This window comes from Quercus robur, chromosome 7, assembly GCF_932294415.1.
Source record: "Quercus robur chromosome 7, dhQueRobu3.1, whole genome shotgun sequence".
In the NCBI taxonomy this organism is placed as follows: domain Eukaryota; kingdom Viridiplantae; phylum Streptophyta; class Magnoliopsida; order Fagales; family Fagaceae; genus Quercus; species Quercus robur.
Window position 1 is genome coordinate 3,196,746 of NC_065540.1, and position 15,510 is coordinate 3,212,255.

Genomic DNA, 15,510 nt, shown 5'->3' on the forward strand with positions numbered 1-15,510 from the left:
AATGATAAAATTTTTGTTTGTCATTTTCTGGTAGATAGCAGTGGCTTCGATTGGTAATTCTTTAGTGGGAAATTTTGATTTTTAATCAGAGTATAAGTCCGAATTTAATCTTCGAGTTATTGGATTCTGATCATTTATTTGGATAAAGATTTACTTTGTTCACTCTTATTGTGAAGATACTCCCCCTTCGATATGATTAAATGAATTATATTTAGGCCTAGATGCTTGTCAATTATTTTTAATAATTCTACAATGTTTACATTTGTAATTTGTTTTTCGTTTGGGGGATCTATACGGGTTGTTTTGTGACGTTAAAGTAAATATCAAAATGATATATTTTCAAGTCCCTAGAAACTTTGTCCATTGCACTAGTAGGATTGCACCTCATGGGAAGTTTGTAGATAGAAAATTGGTAGAAAATGCATATGATCAGTTATTCTGTTTAAAAGATAGAAAAAAAATACTCCAAAATAAGGAAATTCAAACCAGCCTCTTGGTGTGGGTTGTGTTTGGTCTTATCTTTATGTTTTGGATGAAAGGGTGTACGTAAAAAGACGGGAACTAGTAGAGAAGGATCGATAGCTTCCTTCCTCTTTGCATTTATTTTTCATTTCCTCTAAAATGTGTGTTTCCGTTTTATTTATTTATTTTAACAAAATGACTGCCTAGATAATTGAGTTTTAAGGCAAGAAATTGCCATCAGGAAAAATGTGAAAATACCTACTGAACTTTGGATCAAAATCAAACCCCTGAACTATCCTATTGTACTTAAATTTTAAATTTTTTCTGGTTTTGTTGGACGATATTGCGTGCCCTTCATGTGATCCAAAGTGGATCACAAATCAAACCCATACAGACGACCATCTCAAATCAGTGAATCACCCCAAGCCATTGGGACCCAAATCCATTCAAACAAAACCCATTCAACTTCAATTCATGCTGCCCAGATAACCAAATTTCTATAAAAAAAAAAAAAAAAAAAAAAAAAAAAAAGCATCGTCACAGTCAAACAATCTCATCACTTGGGAAACATGCCACGGCCCACGACGATATTAGAAAAATGAGGTTGTTTGGAAACTAGTGGTGGTGGACCTAGTCCTAGTACTTATGAAGCGACAACGTAGAGATGGGTCATGTTTTGGAGCAATGCCAATGTCGATCGGTGCTCCTGAAGAAATAAAGAAGGAAGCCGACTTTGTTGCCCACAATATTGCTAGATGGGCTCTAATGTGAGAAAGGTCCTATTCCTATCTCCTCCATTCATGATTTTTGCCTGAACTATAAGAGATGGATGGTTCTAGTTCCTTTAATCTCCTTTTTTTGGTTCTTTGTCATTTTTTTTAATAAGAAGTATTATTTAGCCAAAAAAAAAAAAAAAAAAAAATGCTTGCAATGCCCGCAATGTTAACATGATGATTAATTTGGGTATTTCTCATAGTTCAAGGGTTTCTAATTTCAAATTAGAAGTACAACGAGTTAGTTTAATTATGAACCAAATTTCATAGGTGGTTTCACATTTGTCCTTTAATAAAGATGAACATCTTTATCCTTTATCTTGATAATGATCTAAATAATAATTTTTACTTTTGGTTTATGAATTATGTTCAATTATACATGAATCATCGGTTTTTTTTTTTTTTTTTTTTTTTTTTTTTTTTTTTTTTTTTTTCCAAAAGAATAAAACAAACCTATGGATATTAGTTATTCATAGAATAGAATAAATTGGGTGTTCAAGTGATAGCTTAATGGTAATGACATCTTTTGTAATGTCCTATATCTTTCTCCCCTACTATCTATCTATCTATCTATCTATATATATATTTCATTGGTTACAATGAAAAAGGGGAATTTGAGCTTAGGTTCTAAAATTGGAAGAATAAAAAATACCACTAACCTGCAAAAAAAACTCTCAACATAAACGAAATACATCTTAATAGTAACACCCAGCCAAAGACTCTACTCTAGAAATGCTAGAGAAAAACAAGAGAAACCTTGAGCACGAGCCACAAGATTTACGAGTAATAATGCCAAGGAGAAACAATACTGGATTATAAACTATATATATTCAACATTATAGGCAATAATTCATATCAGACTGGTGGAAATCTAGTTGATTGATGAGAGGAATTTTTATTTGATTGTTAAAGCTACTTTCCCATCAAATTCTACACAAAATTTTCTCTAACATTATTAAAGATTTTTGTTGTTGTGATGGTTGAATAAGAGCAGGGCCCACCCTACCTAATTTGGGCCCTAAGACAAAATATATATGTGGGGCCTTTTTTATATAAATATTAATTAAATAATTTTTTTTAATATAAATCAAATTGAGGTTAATTTGATGTTAAATACATAATTTAATGAATAATACTAACTAAAACTAAGATTTATTTCATAGAGAGAATTGAATATCATAGTTGAAAAATTAATTTAACAAAAAGAAATTTATCTATTTTTTTTTTTAATCTTGGATATATAACGATACATATATAGTTAATTACATTTATAATCTATGATATTAATTGATGTGTGGCTTTGTAGTAGATTAGTTTACAAATATTAAAGTTTCAAACTACTAGGGAAGATTAATCATCATTGATGATCTAACACATTTGCAAATTTTTTTTAAAGCCTTGTTAGAAAGAAAAAAAAAATATGTTAAAGGTACTACAAAATGTTCACAATATAATGTGACAATAATAGTTGTGGGGCCTGATAATTTGTGGCCCAAGCCCACTCCTCGTTTGGGCCCAAGGCCTAAGCCGAGGAGAGTTGTCTCCGAGGACACCTAATGAAAGCCCAAGAAGGGCACGAGGACATGGCCGAGGACGATCTTATGCTCAGCACCTCCCAAAACACCTGGATAAAAGAAGCAAACTCGGTACAGGGGCAGGGCAAGGGAAAAAGCCGCCAACACAGTAATACAAAATCCTGCATCTGACAAGCCCATACTCAAACTCATGCCCTTGTGCTTTTCCAGCAACCCCCAACCACTCTAGGTATGGGTTGACTGGACAGACCTGCACCCCAAAAAGTAAAACTAACACGTGGACACAAAAAGGGGAATGAAACACTAGTATAAAAGGAGAAGAAAACAAAGCTAAAGGGGGCTGGTGAAGCCTAAGTCTTACAACCCTTGCTAATGAAGGGTTTAGCTAGTCAAGCCAAGCCCGTCCATACATAAATTCTCGTAGGAACTACGACTAAACCGCTCACCTGTGCCCAAGGTCATGCCTTTCAGGCCCACTCTCTACAAATCATATTGTTGGGACCTTTTACATGCGAGCCCAACGTCGTCTATGGGTCGTTAAAAATCGAGTCTCTACAATAGTGAATGATGAGCTTCAATAATGTAATTAATGAATATTTAAAATACTTTTTTTGTGATTGGTAACATGTCAATTTGTAAATCTATAATAAAATATGTGATATCCCTAACATCACTAATAATAAAAAGTGCACAACAATTTGAAAAAATTTATATTTTTTACAAAATTTTGGATCTTTTACAATGAGATGGGGCCTTTTTTGTAAAGGGTAAATATTTATTTGTGGTGGGGGCCTTAGGCCTAGGTCTTGGGCCGGCCCTGAATAAGAGATCTAGGGTTTAATCATTATCTACACCAAAAATCGATTAATGTCTTAGTCTAATAATAAAAAATTATTATAAAAAACGAACGTCATAAATTGAAACTCTTTTAACAAAACAAATACAACGGTGACATTAAATATCACTTCGGATAAAAGAATTTAACTTTGGGTTTGGAAAGGTTACTGTACAATATAGTAAAACAGATGGGTGCAGCCCAAATTTCATTGTTCAGAGTTGTTCTTGGATTCGGTTAGTTGGTCCAGCCCATTCACATGAACTGGGCAACATATTGCCATCATCACCAAATGATTATTATTATAGATGGCAAGAGCTGCAAAGTAAGACTACACTTGCGACATTTTCATAATAATTTTATAATAAATTATTGCTTGATAAAAAAATAATGTCAATGGTAATCTAAATTATAATCAATAATAACTTGTTACCTAAAATTTATTATGAAATTATTATAAAAATATCATGTACCAAACATTACTTGGAGCACCGTGATTTATGCATGAAAAAGTCAAAACGATACTTGAAGTGTGTGGAAAGTATCGAAGTAAGCTCAGGTTCATGCCAGATTCTCTCCTCCAACGAAAGACGGACAACAAATGATCAAAATCATTACAGTAATAAGATATCATGTGTTATTTTAACGTAAATTTATGAAATTTAGGATCCGACCTAACCTAGGACACATTCTTTAATGTCAATTAGTTACAACATTTTTTTAAATTTCGTGTGTGGTTTATAAACGAGCACCATTGTATTAAACTATTGTTTAGTGACTTAGTAATATGTGGCCAATACCAACAACTTGATTTTAGTTTAATCTTCCTTCATGCTTTAGAGTAGTTTTGCTGTGTCATACCCACAAGTTGGGATAGCGGTTTTTCGAAATTTGTCAAATTTTACCTATTGTTGTTCCCAACTTGCGGACATGAATTCCACTTGGTCGATTGTTTGGTGTATGATTTATAAACGAGCACCATTTTATTGAAAATTTTCCATTCTCTTTTTAAAAAAAAAAAACTTTTTCTTGCTTATTTAATTCAATGTTTAAGATTGGAAATTGTTTTTTTTCAACTTTCAATTTCACCCATTGAGAGCAATTGTATCGGGGGCAATATCTGAACTCAATCCGGATGTTAATGAGAGTGATCGAGCTAATATGATCGATTACCCTCGTTAACATTTGGTTCAATAGTAATTTACATCACGATTGATTTTGGATTGTAGGACACTCATCAACCAAATTTCTCAAATGAGGATGAAGTATTGTTTCCGTAAAGCAAACAAATGTGGAGTTGCCTTGGCTAGAAAAGATTTCATGCCAAGATTTTATCTTTTTTTGATAATCTGTCTGTGGACTTATGTATACTGTTATTTTATGATAACTCCAGTCTGTATTATGAGAGGTTGCCGCCTCTGCACACTTACTTTGTTTAGTTTATGTTAATGCAATTCGATTTCTACCAAAAACAAAAACTTCTTGACAAACTTATCTGGAACTTACTAATCAGTAACAATTTAAAAATAAATACACAATTGCAGGTTGGGATGTTGTACCAATAAGTCAACCTATATGACCGACCCAATGTGAGACAACCTAAAATTTAAAAAGGAGGGGAATGGTCAAAGCCGTCCTAAATCCTAAGTTGATCATATCTACCAGATCTTAATGATTTTGTCAAGAGAATATTGTATGTCTTTAAAAGTCCTTTTTGTTTGTCGAATGTATTAGTACATGTGAAGAGGGACATTAAAAAAGATAACCCATGACTTGTTCTAAATAGACCTACTTTTGTAATAAATCAGGGCCAATCCAATGTTTGATTTACCATGGTTGCCAATAGATTACGAGTCCATGCATCTTTCATTATTTTTCTCATATCTTCAAGATTTGAAAATTATTATTCTTAATTTAAATTCAAATAAAACATATAAAATTGAAGTGTGATTTATTAAATAAAGTAAAATGATACATTAAAAAAGTTATTAAAGTTGTATCTATTTATTTTATAATTTTGACAATATCGAGGAATCTTTCTTTAATACAATATATAACAGTGGAAAAACAAATAACAAGGAAAGAATAAAATATTTTCTTAACCTAATTTTTTTAAAATCCTAATTTGATCATACAACAACAAAGTATTATATGTTGGCCCTCCAATGAAAATAAATAAATAATCAAAGTGTTACTATTAGGCACTGTTTTTTCTTAGGGTTAAAGAAAAATGATAGGGGCAACCAATTCATAGAAGATCCAATTTGTGGATGTAGGAACACCTACCCACTTTTATCAAATAAAGGAACACCTACTTGCTAAGGGATCAATACTAGAAAAGTATAGATGGTTTTTTTTTTTTTTTTTTTTTTTGCTGAAAAGAAAAGTAAAGATAGTTGGGGTGTGAAACATGCTCTCTTGCATTTGAAATCAACCAAAACCTTACCTTAACCGGTTAACCCCACAAGGACTTCAATAACATCAATTGCTAAAGCATCTAGAGTGAACCAATAGCAGAAGTGTTCAAATTCGATTCATCCACCCCAAAATAAACCACATGGAAGTAAGTTTTTGATATTAGGCTAACCACATCAAAAATTAGTTCACTAATAATTAATAGAGAAGGATAAGTAACATAAAACATAAACTAAATTCATGTTTAAAAAAAAATCATTCAACTATTTAACCCTATTAGTCTATAAATGGTAGAAATTTAAGACAACTAAACCCTAACTTCATCATAATAATTTTTTAAAAAGTAAGGAAAAATACCCAAAATGGAAAAAAAAAAAAATTGTTGTTCAATGCTGCATATGCATAAGAAAAAGATATTTCAATAGCAAAGAAACTAACATAGTAAAGATACTTTTTTTGTGTGTGTGGAGAAACTAGTAAAGATACATTAGATCAATCAACATTTGACTTCAAAATTTGCTAACATCCAATGGACTAGATTTATTTATTTATTTAAATGCCAGCATTTAACAAGCCCAGGTTCTAGTTTTAAAACCCTAATACCCATTTATCTCAATCTCAAATTTCATATCCCAAATCCTAATATCGTCATCGAAACCTCTAGCACCATCAAAATCCATCATCATCAACCACCAATTGATTCAACAAACAGGAGTTCCGCAATGATGTCAATAAAGACAGGATAAGAAAAAGATGATTTCATTGCCTAGATGATAATAAAGATTGACTGAGGGAAGAATGGAGTTTTGACGGTTTAAGAGAGTGAGGATGTAATTTCATCAATGATGATAGAGAGAGTATTAATTGTGAAATGGGAGGTACGAGCTGGGTTACAATTTATGGTGTCTCTAGACAAATGATGGATGAAATGAGAAGTGAGAAAGTATAATTGTTAGAGAATTATAGCTATTCAATTAATGTAGTGTAAGACAAAAAAGTAAGTGGAAAAGAGAAGTGAGAAAGTAAATTTGTTATAGAGTTAAGCTAGTCAATTAGTGCAGCGTAGGTGTGTTTTGGTTGTTGAGAGAGGGGGGGGGGGGGGTGTGGTAGATCGAGGTTTGAAATTTTTTCAAAACCCAATTCACACCACTAACACAATGCATTGGGTTGGGTTGGTTTAGTCAAGTTGGTCTTGAATGCACTCTCCTAGGTAGATGAAAGAGAAGTCAGTTCTTCCTATGAAAATATCAGTCTTGAATTCATCCTACGAAAAAATGAGTGGTTTTGAGAGGAAAAGAACAACACCCATAAAATAATTTGATGATGACAAGTGTGGCTTGAGATCGATGTTTTCTTAAAAGCAAATATCATTGCACTTTTCAGCTAACGTTGTTAGATGATGTGAAAGTCGAACCTTAGACTTATTACACTTTCAACTATATACGCTTAACAACCCCACATTATTGAATTAGTAAGTGGTAGTAGAAGATTCCAAAGTCCAGTCTATTCTCTCCATCACATTCCTTGAAAACTTGGTAGTCCAAAATAATGCAAAATCAGCCAATAATTTAGAGATCCTAAAATCAAATCTAGATCACTTTTTAAAAAACAATAATTATAATAATATTCAATGTAAAAGGGAAGGTGAGTTTGAACATTCAACAAAAGCACATTCATTTGTTTTTTTCAGAAGAAAAGCATATTCATATAAGCGTTTTTTTAGTAAATACCATAGATTGTATACTCCATTTGTCCCACCAAACTAAGCAACCAATAATTATTATCCCATCCAAAAATATATATATATATTTTTAAATATATATATTTTTGATGAAATGAACCAAATACAACCAACCCGTACATTTACAAACACAATGATCTAAAAAATAAAAAGGAATATTTCTTCTCCTCTGTCGGCCACCACCTCCAATTGAATTTGAACCTTAAGACTGTCCATGTTGCGTCTACTCAACTCATAGAGGCACCAAACCATGCCAAAAGCAAAGTTGGTCAAGTGGGCATGGCTAATTGTAAAACCAAAACGAATTTACATAAGCGGAGACAAAATCATGTTGCCCTCTAAAATAGAAAAGAATAATACTACCGTCACAAACAGTTTATAAAAAAATATTGATAAAATAGTTTGCAGTTTTATCTTTTACGGTTGGAAAGACTAGAGGGAAAGTGTAAAAAAAAAAAAAAAAACAGTTCATGATAAATGGGCATCTGAATTTCATGATCACATTGTGAACAAAAATTGGGCATTCGTTTTCTGTGTTGAAATTGAATGGCAGGGTCAAAATATTAATAATTAAAAAAAAAAAAAAAAAGGAAACGTGAATCGCAAGCAGTACCGTTTCATCGTAAAAGCATGTACAAACGTAACGGATCATAGTACATGCCGTTTGTTGTTACTTGTTCGGTGGATATTCCAAATCGCTGTTGCACATGCTGTTGTTATTCTTATTCAACCATTTTTTTGGCAATTGCCAAGGACGTGTCGGCACTCTTAGTTGAAAGAAAAAACAAAACAAAAAAAAGGACAATTTCCGTATTATATTATAGCCTCCTTCTTTTGCAACTACCTCCATTTCAACGCATATGAAATATGAAAATACACATTGCTATCAGTCCTGGCTTTTCCATTATGGCTGCTGCTAATGGTAGAAATTACGTGGGAGACATGTGTTATGCCCAATCATCTTTATTACCTCCTTTAAAAAAAGAAAAAAAAAATCTTAGTTACCTCCTTTGGATCCTTGGATTGGTGACTCCTTTTACAAGTCATAAAAGCTCTCAGTTAGCTCTCCTCAACCACTCCATAATTCCTAGCTCAATTTGTGACATATGTTAAGGCTTGTATAAGTTCTCTAAATTGTTGAGATTTTTGTTTTGTTAGCAGACATATTAATTATTTGGTTCACAACCTTGCTTGTTAAATAGCTCATCACAAGTAAGATAGTCTTTAGATATCTTTTCTCTTTCAACCTGGATCTTCTCACTCGGTTATATAGATGAGTTTGGGCCCTCCCTCTCTTTTATCTTAATATTTTATTTTTATTTACCCAAAAAAAAAAAAAAAAGCACTTCAACAAGGGTATTTTTCAATATATTTTCTTTCTTTATTTTTTATTTACAAATTGAGGAACAATAATGAATAATGTTAGTAAAACTCTTTCTTTCCCTATCTTCCCACTTTTTTCTTTATAATAGTATTATCAATGGGTCATGGCGGTCATGCAAAACTCAAAAAAAAAGAAAAAAAAGAAAAAAGAAAAAGAAAAAGATAGAAGCAAAATGGATAACGCTATTCACAAATATACACAACAAACCACCCACATCCATAAATGCAAAAACAATGGTATGTATATTTGCATAATATTGTAGCACCATGCAAATGTTAAAACTTAAAACTTCTTTTTTCATTCCTCTCTCTCTCTCCCCTTTATATTTGCTATACTTAGTGTTGGTAGAAAATATTTTATTTTAATGTGATGGAATGCAAAATAAAAAATGGAATGTATGATCTGTTTATAAAAGTGGTTATATAAGATAAATAAAGTAGGTTTTTTTTTTTTTTTTTGGTGATGCAAAATGAGTTTTATTATTATTTTGCAATTATTTGTGATGATGTGTACAAATGTTGTATGCTAGGAAACAAAACATGGCCCCAAGGTGCAAAATTTATTTATTTTCCACCCAACTGCATGTCTCAGAAAATTACAGTAATTAATAAGATTGGAGCATTCCCATCCAATAATTTAAAAAAAGAAAAAAAAGGAAGAAGAAGGTGTTTCGAGCATTCCCACGTATTTTAGCAGATTGTATTTATTTTTGCATTTCCACTCCATTTTAGGCTTTCTAGACATAAAGGTGTTTTGAGCATTTTTGTAAACAATAGGAAATGTCTTACATTTTGGCTCCTAAGACGAGAATGCTTTGCTTTAGGTAGCATCTCTTTTAAAAAATGTGGGGGCTCACCAAATGTCAAAGGGGGTGACCGGGTGGCCAATGAGATAACACCCCTCAATAAGTGTACTTCTTGTCTTACAAACAAGGTAATTACCCCCCCCCCCCCCCCCCCCCCCCCCCCAAAAAGGTAATGACCAAAAGTCAGTTTTAATTATTAGCTCAAGTAGTAAAAAAAAAAATTTTGCTCTTCTAAAAAAAAAAAAATTTATTGTCAAATAATAAATTTGTAATTCAAACATTACATACATTAAAAACTAATTACTATCTCCGTCCCAATTTGTTTGTCCTCTATTCCATTTTGGAATGTCTCAAAATATTGTTCTGTTTCTAAAAATAAAAATTATTAGTTTATTAATGTTCCTATTATACCTCTACTTTATTTTCAAAACTATTTGAAAATAAAATTAACTACTCTTTAAAAAAATCAATTTAATTGGGGCACATTTTTAATTACCTCATTAAGAATAACTCTTTTTAAAAATGCTGATAAATTTATTTAAGAGTAGTTTTGTAAACTTATACATTTTTATAAGGCAGACAAGATAATAAATGATGTTTTCTTAAAAAATTTGACTTTTCAAACAGGACAAACAAATTGGGACAGAAGAAGTATTGTTTTAACTTGGTAATAAATGCTATTATTATAGAGTGAACATCATCCGTTCAAATTCTACCAAATCTATAAACCAAAAAAAAAAAGTAATCACCAACCAAAAGAAATTCTTACAGATAATTTTAATGTGTTGGCTAGGAAACTTGAATGCAAGGCCTCATTGATCATATGCAATCTAGAAATGATGCAAGACATTATCTTTTCTTTTAAATTGAATCAAAATAATCAATAGTTAAACAATGCTACATAATTCATTTACGGAATAACTGTCTAACTTTTCTTTCTCATGCATCTTATTCCTCTCTGCTCATTGTGGATGTTTGTTTTATAGTGAAACCATATATCTTCCATTTAAAAGGAAAGCATATCGCATTTAATCGGTAAAAAAGTGAAGAGATCTAAAGAGGAGAATAATTTACTATCTATTAATTATGCTTATTATTAGTTATTATTACCATAACCATTTAATAGAAACAACTGTCATTAAATATTCTAGTCGATTATGGTTACTACTATTTACTATAGCCATTTAATTGAACAAACTTTCATTAATATTCGAACCTTGTAATTCAAGTAGGCGTGACCCCCCTCAAAAAAAGAAAAAAAAGAAGAAGAGAGACTTGCTTTTTTCATTAAATAAATAAAAAGTAACCATAGGTGTTGCACGTTGTGACATGTAAACTGTAAGAATGCAATACGGATTTAAAAAATTAAAAGCAGTAGAAACCTTTTTTTTTTTTTTTTGTTGGTAAAACCGGAAATGTATTAAAAATTTAAAACTAAACAAAGCAGTAGAAACCAAAACACAAAGAGCTTGTACATTTATCCCGTACTATCATGAGTTACACGATTTATTCTCAAAGTACGTTTTTTTATTTTTATTTTTTTCTTCTCAAAGTATTTTTTTTTTTTTTTTTTTCCATTGTTAGGGGACTGGAGTTACACGATTTATTCTCAAAGTACATTTCTTTTTGGAAAGGTGTCCTCAAACTTAATTTTAGTAATCTTTCACGGACGTTTATATCTTTACAGCGTTAACTTTGGGCTCAGTTACTGTTTTACTAATCAAGACATTAAAAGAGGGCTTTATCTGGATATGAATATTTAAATGTATATATTTACATTGTTACGTGTATATTAATTTTTTAATATTTCTTTATTCATGTACACAAAGAAAGAGATGATTTGAGAGAATAATAAAAATTTGATAAAGAAATAATTGAATGAAAGTGAATGTTTTTTTTTTTTAAATAATGGTGTAAAATAGAAAAAAAAAAAGAGTAAAATTTTATACCAAAATAGACAGTAATTATTGTTAAAAGCTTATGTGAATGCTTTAATATAGTTTTTGCCTTCCCTCCCTTAAAAGTTACCATGGCTTTTGAGTGGAGTTGTGGTGTGCCTTTGTGTTAGAACTCCTTTCCCTCTCCCTTGTGTGTGTGTGTGTGTTTGTTTCTCAAAAAAAAGAATGGGTAATTATCCCACATTGCTTAAGAGAGTGTGTTGTGTGTAGTATAACTTGCCCCACCCTCCCTTAAAAGTTACCATGGCTTTTGAGTGGAGTTGTGGTGTGCCTTTGTGTTAGAACCCCTTTCCCTCTCCCTTGTGTGTGTGTGTGTGTGTTTGTTTCTCAAAAAAAAAAAAAAAAGTTTTTGCCTTCAATTTACTATTTAAAAAATTACAAACACATGTTCATTTTTTTTTTTTACTAAATAAAATTTGCATACTCCCACTTCTCTACATTTTCTCATTTTGCATTCAGGGCCGGCTAAATGGGTGAGCAAAAGATGCGGTCGCTTAAGACCCCAAGTAAAAAAAAAAGGCCTCCAAATTTTAACCAATAGGGTTATTTATAATCAATAAATAAAATAATATTTTTTCCCAAATGAAAAACAAATAAAAAAGAGAGAAAAATGCAACGTCCACAATATTTTTCACAACACTTTTACAACTAATGCTAAGTAGTAGGTTGTTGCAACTTGTTATTGATGACAAAAAAATAATTATAGTGATATTTTCAAATAGAAAAGCAAAAAGCAACTTAAAACTTAGGATTTGTTGTAAAACATATTGTGAATGTTACACTTCTAAAAAAAATAAGAACAATAATAAGAGTTGAGTTAGCAAACTTTTACTAGTTTTCATCTAAGTCTATCACTAACATCACTCTTTTACTTACCAATACAATTTGCCACACCAATAAGTATGAAAAATTTTGTCAAATTTTTCTGTCTATAAAATTTCTTAAAAAAAAAGAAGAAAATTCTAAGTAGTTCATGATAATGTAATTTTGTATATAAAACAAGATAATTAATTTTTGCCTTAGGCCCCCAAATGCATCAAGTCGCCCCTGTTTGCATTAAACACTAAATTCTAATAATTGAATTAAAAACACTAATTCCTCACTTAATACTCATTTATCACATAAAATTCTCTCTCCTTTTATTTATTTATTTATCATTTATTGATCTTTTTTTTTTTTTGGAGTTAAAAGATAAAAAGATCTAATTTTTTTTCAATGGTGTGGCATTATGAAATTTTTTTACCTAGGTGGCAACTTTCATTATTATGTAATTAAAAAAAAAAAAAAAAAAAAAACCTTTCATTATTATGTGGTCCATAACCCCAATCAACATGGTACTAATCGACAGACTTTCATGGTGAACACATTACATGTGACATGGGCATTCAACAAACTCCTGTTCACCCCTACCCCTATACAGGTACAACTGTACCTATACATTTATTTACAAACAAATATCAAAGAAATATTAACTATTACTACTTACTTTAATTTCTTGATGACGTAGCAATGCCAAAGTGTGAATCGTCACCATGCCAAAAAGTAGCAGCATTAAAAAATAAATAATAAACTACAAATTTGGTCACGGGTTCGTTTGAATATAACTTATTTTTGCTGAAATTGAAAACTGAAAACTAAAAACACGGTAGCAAAATAATTTTTTAATATGTGAAAAATTACTGTTCACTCTGTTTTTTACTGTTTATAAGCCTAAAATCACTGTTCATAGACAATGAACAGTGACAGACGCGCGTCCAAAGAAAAAAAAAAAAAAAATCTGAAACGCGCGGCTTGAGAACGCATACTTTAAAACGTTGTATCCAAACCCTTCTTATATTTCAAATTGATCTCTAACTTTTTAATTGTGTTAATTTGGTCCTTAATCTTTCAGTGCTGTATCAATTTAGACATTGTCGTAATTTTTTTTTTATTGAAATTATTGACATGACTAATAGTCAAAATAAAAAATTAGTTTAGATATTGCTTATTGCTGAAAACTGAAAATTTATTGCTGAAAGTATTATAGCAAAATAATTTTTAAATTATGAATAGTGCCTGAGGGACCCAATTTTAAAGTTTATTTTCGTTTTTCCGCACTTGCTAGTTTGTAAATAGTGCGTGAGACCTAGGGAAAAATGCAAAATGCCTGCCGCGTTTGCTACGCAAACGCACACTAAATTGACATAGTACTAAAAGGTTAGGGATCAAGTTATCAAAATTGAAAGATCAAGGATAGTTTAACCAAAAAAAAAAAAAAAAAGATCAAAGACCAAATTAAAATATGATATAAATGATAGAAACCAAATACATAATTTACCTAAAAATAAATTTTCTCAATTATTAATTTCATAACTTTGTTTGACCAACAAAACCAATATCATAACTTGTTAATAATAACAACATCAAAACCTAGATTGCAATTCCTCAGTTGAATTGAAATCATTATTAAACTTTGGAAATGGAAACAAAACAATAATTTTTTAATAATCCCACGAAATTAATTAAACTATAAAGTATAGTACCAAATCTATATATTTAATGTTCGCGTATCTCGCATTCACGCGTGCTACTCTACTAAAAGTGTAGTTTAAATCAGATGCAAACAGCTGGGGATTTGAATCTTTTTATTAAATTAAAATTATTTAAAAAATAAAGAAGGAAATGAAAAAAAATACACGACAGGTGTAGGTAGAATAAGCAAATGCGTAGCCTGGGACGGTGTAACAGTGTGTATAGAGAGTAGAGAGTAAAGTCAAGTCACACTCGACTCCCACCAAGTCTGACTCAACCCCTCCGTTCTCGACCCCATCATTCACTCCACTCTTTAGCTTTCATAGTAATTTTTTTTAAAAAAATAATAATAATATTACCAAAAACACAATAAATGACTTGTCTAGTGTCCATTTGGAAATAATTTATTTAATTAAAATTGAAATTTTTTTTGCTGAAAGTACTGTAGATAATATTAAAAGTTAGTTGAAATACTATAATGAGACTCACAAATAATACCAAATGTGTAATGAGATCTATAAATAGTAGTAAAAATAAGTTAGATAGTGAAAAAAATTGACTTTTATAGCCAATACCATTCGCAATCCTAATATCACAATTGACTGATTTGTGGTATGATGAGTGGTGGACACATTATGCCCATTATTTTTGCAGTAATTAAAAAGGCATTTGAGTGGAGAGTGACAACCCTACACACCTAAGGCATCACGGAGGAAGATAAACATGTTCTGCTTGTTACCAATTATATAAAAAGTAAAATAAAGTTAACACTTATGAGGTTTGAGATAATGTCAATCAAGTTTAAGATTTTTTAAAACCGATCAAGTTGGTCTATAAGCTGTTACTCATTTTTAATCGACATTCGCTTATAACTTCAAGGGAGTTAATTGTATTTGGGAAAAGTTAACTGATGACTTAAAGGCATTTATTTAAAAAATACTTTTAGAAACTTTTTATTGGAAAAAAATAATTGACTTTTTTGACATGTTTTTATATTTTCCTTGGAAGTGATATCAAAATATTATTAAAATAGTTCGTTAACAAATATCTAAGAGAATTGATTAACTAACTCACTGTATTTCACCCTTTTA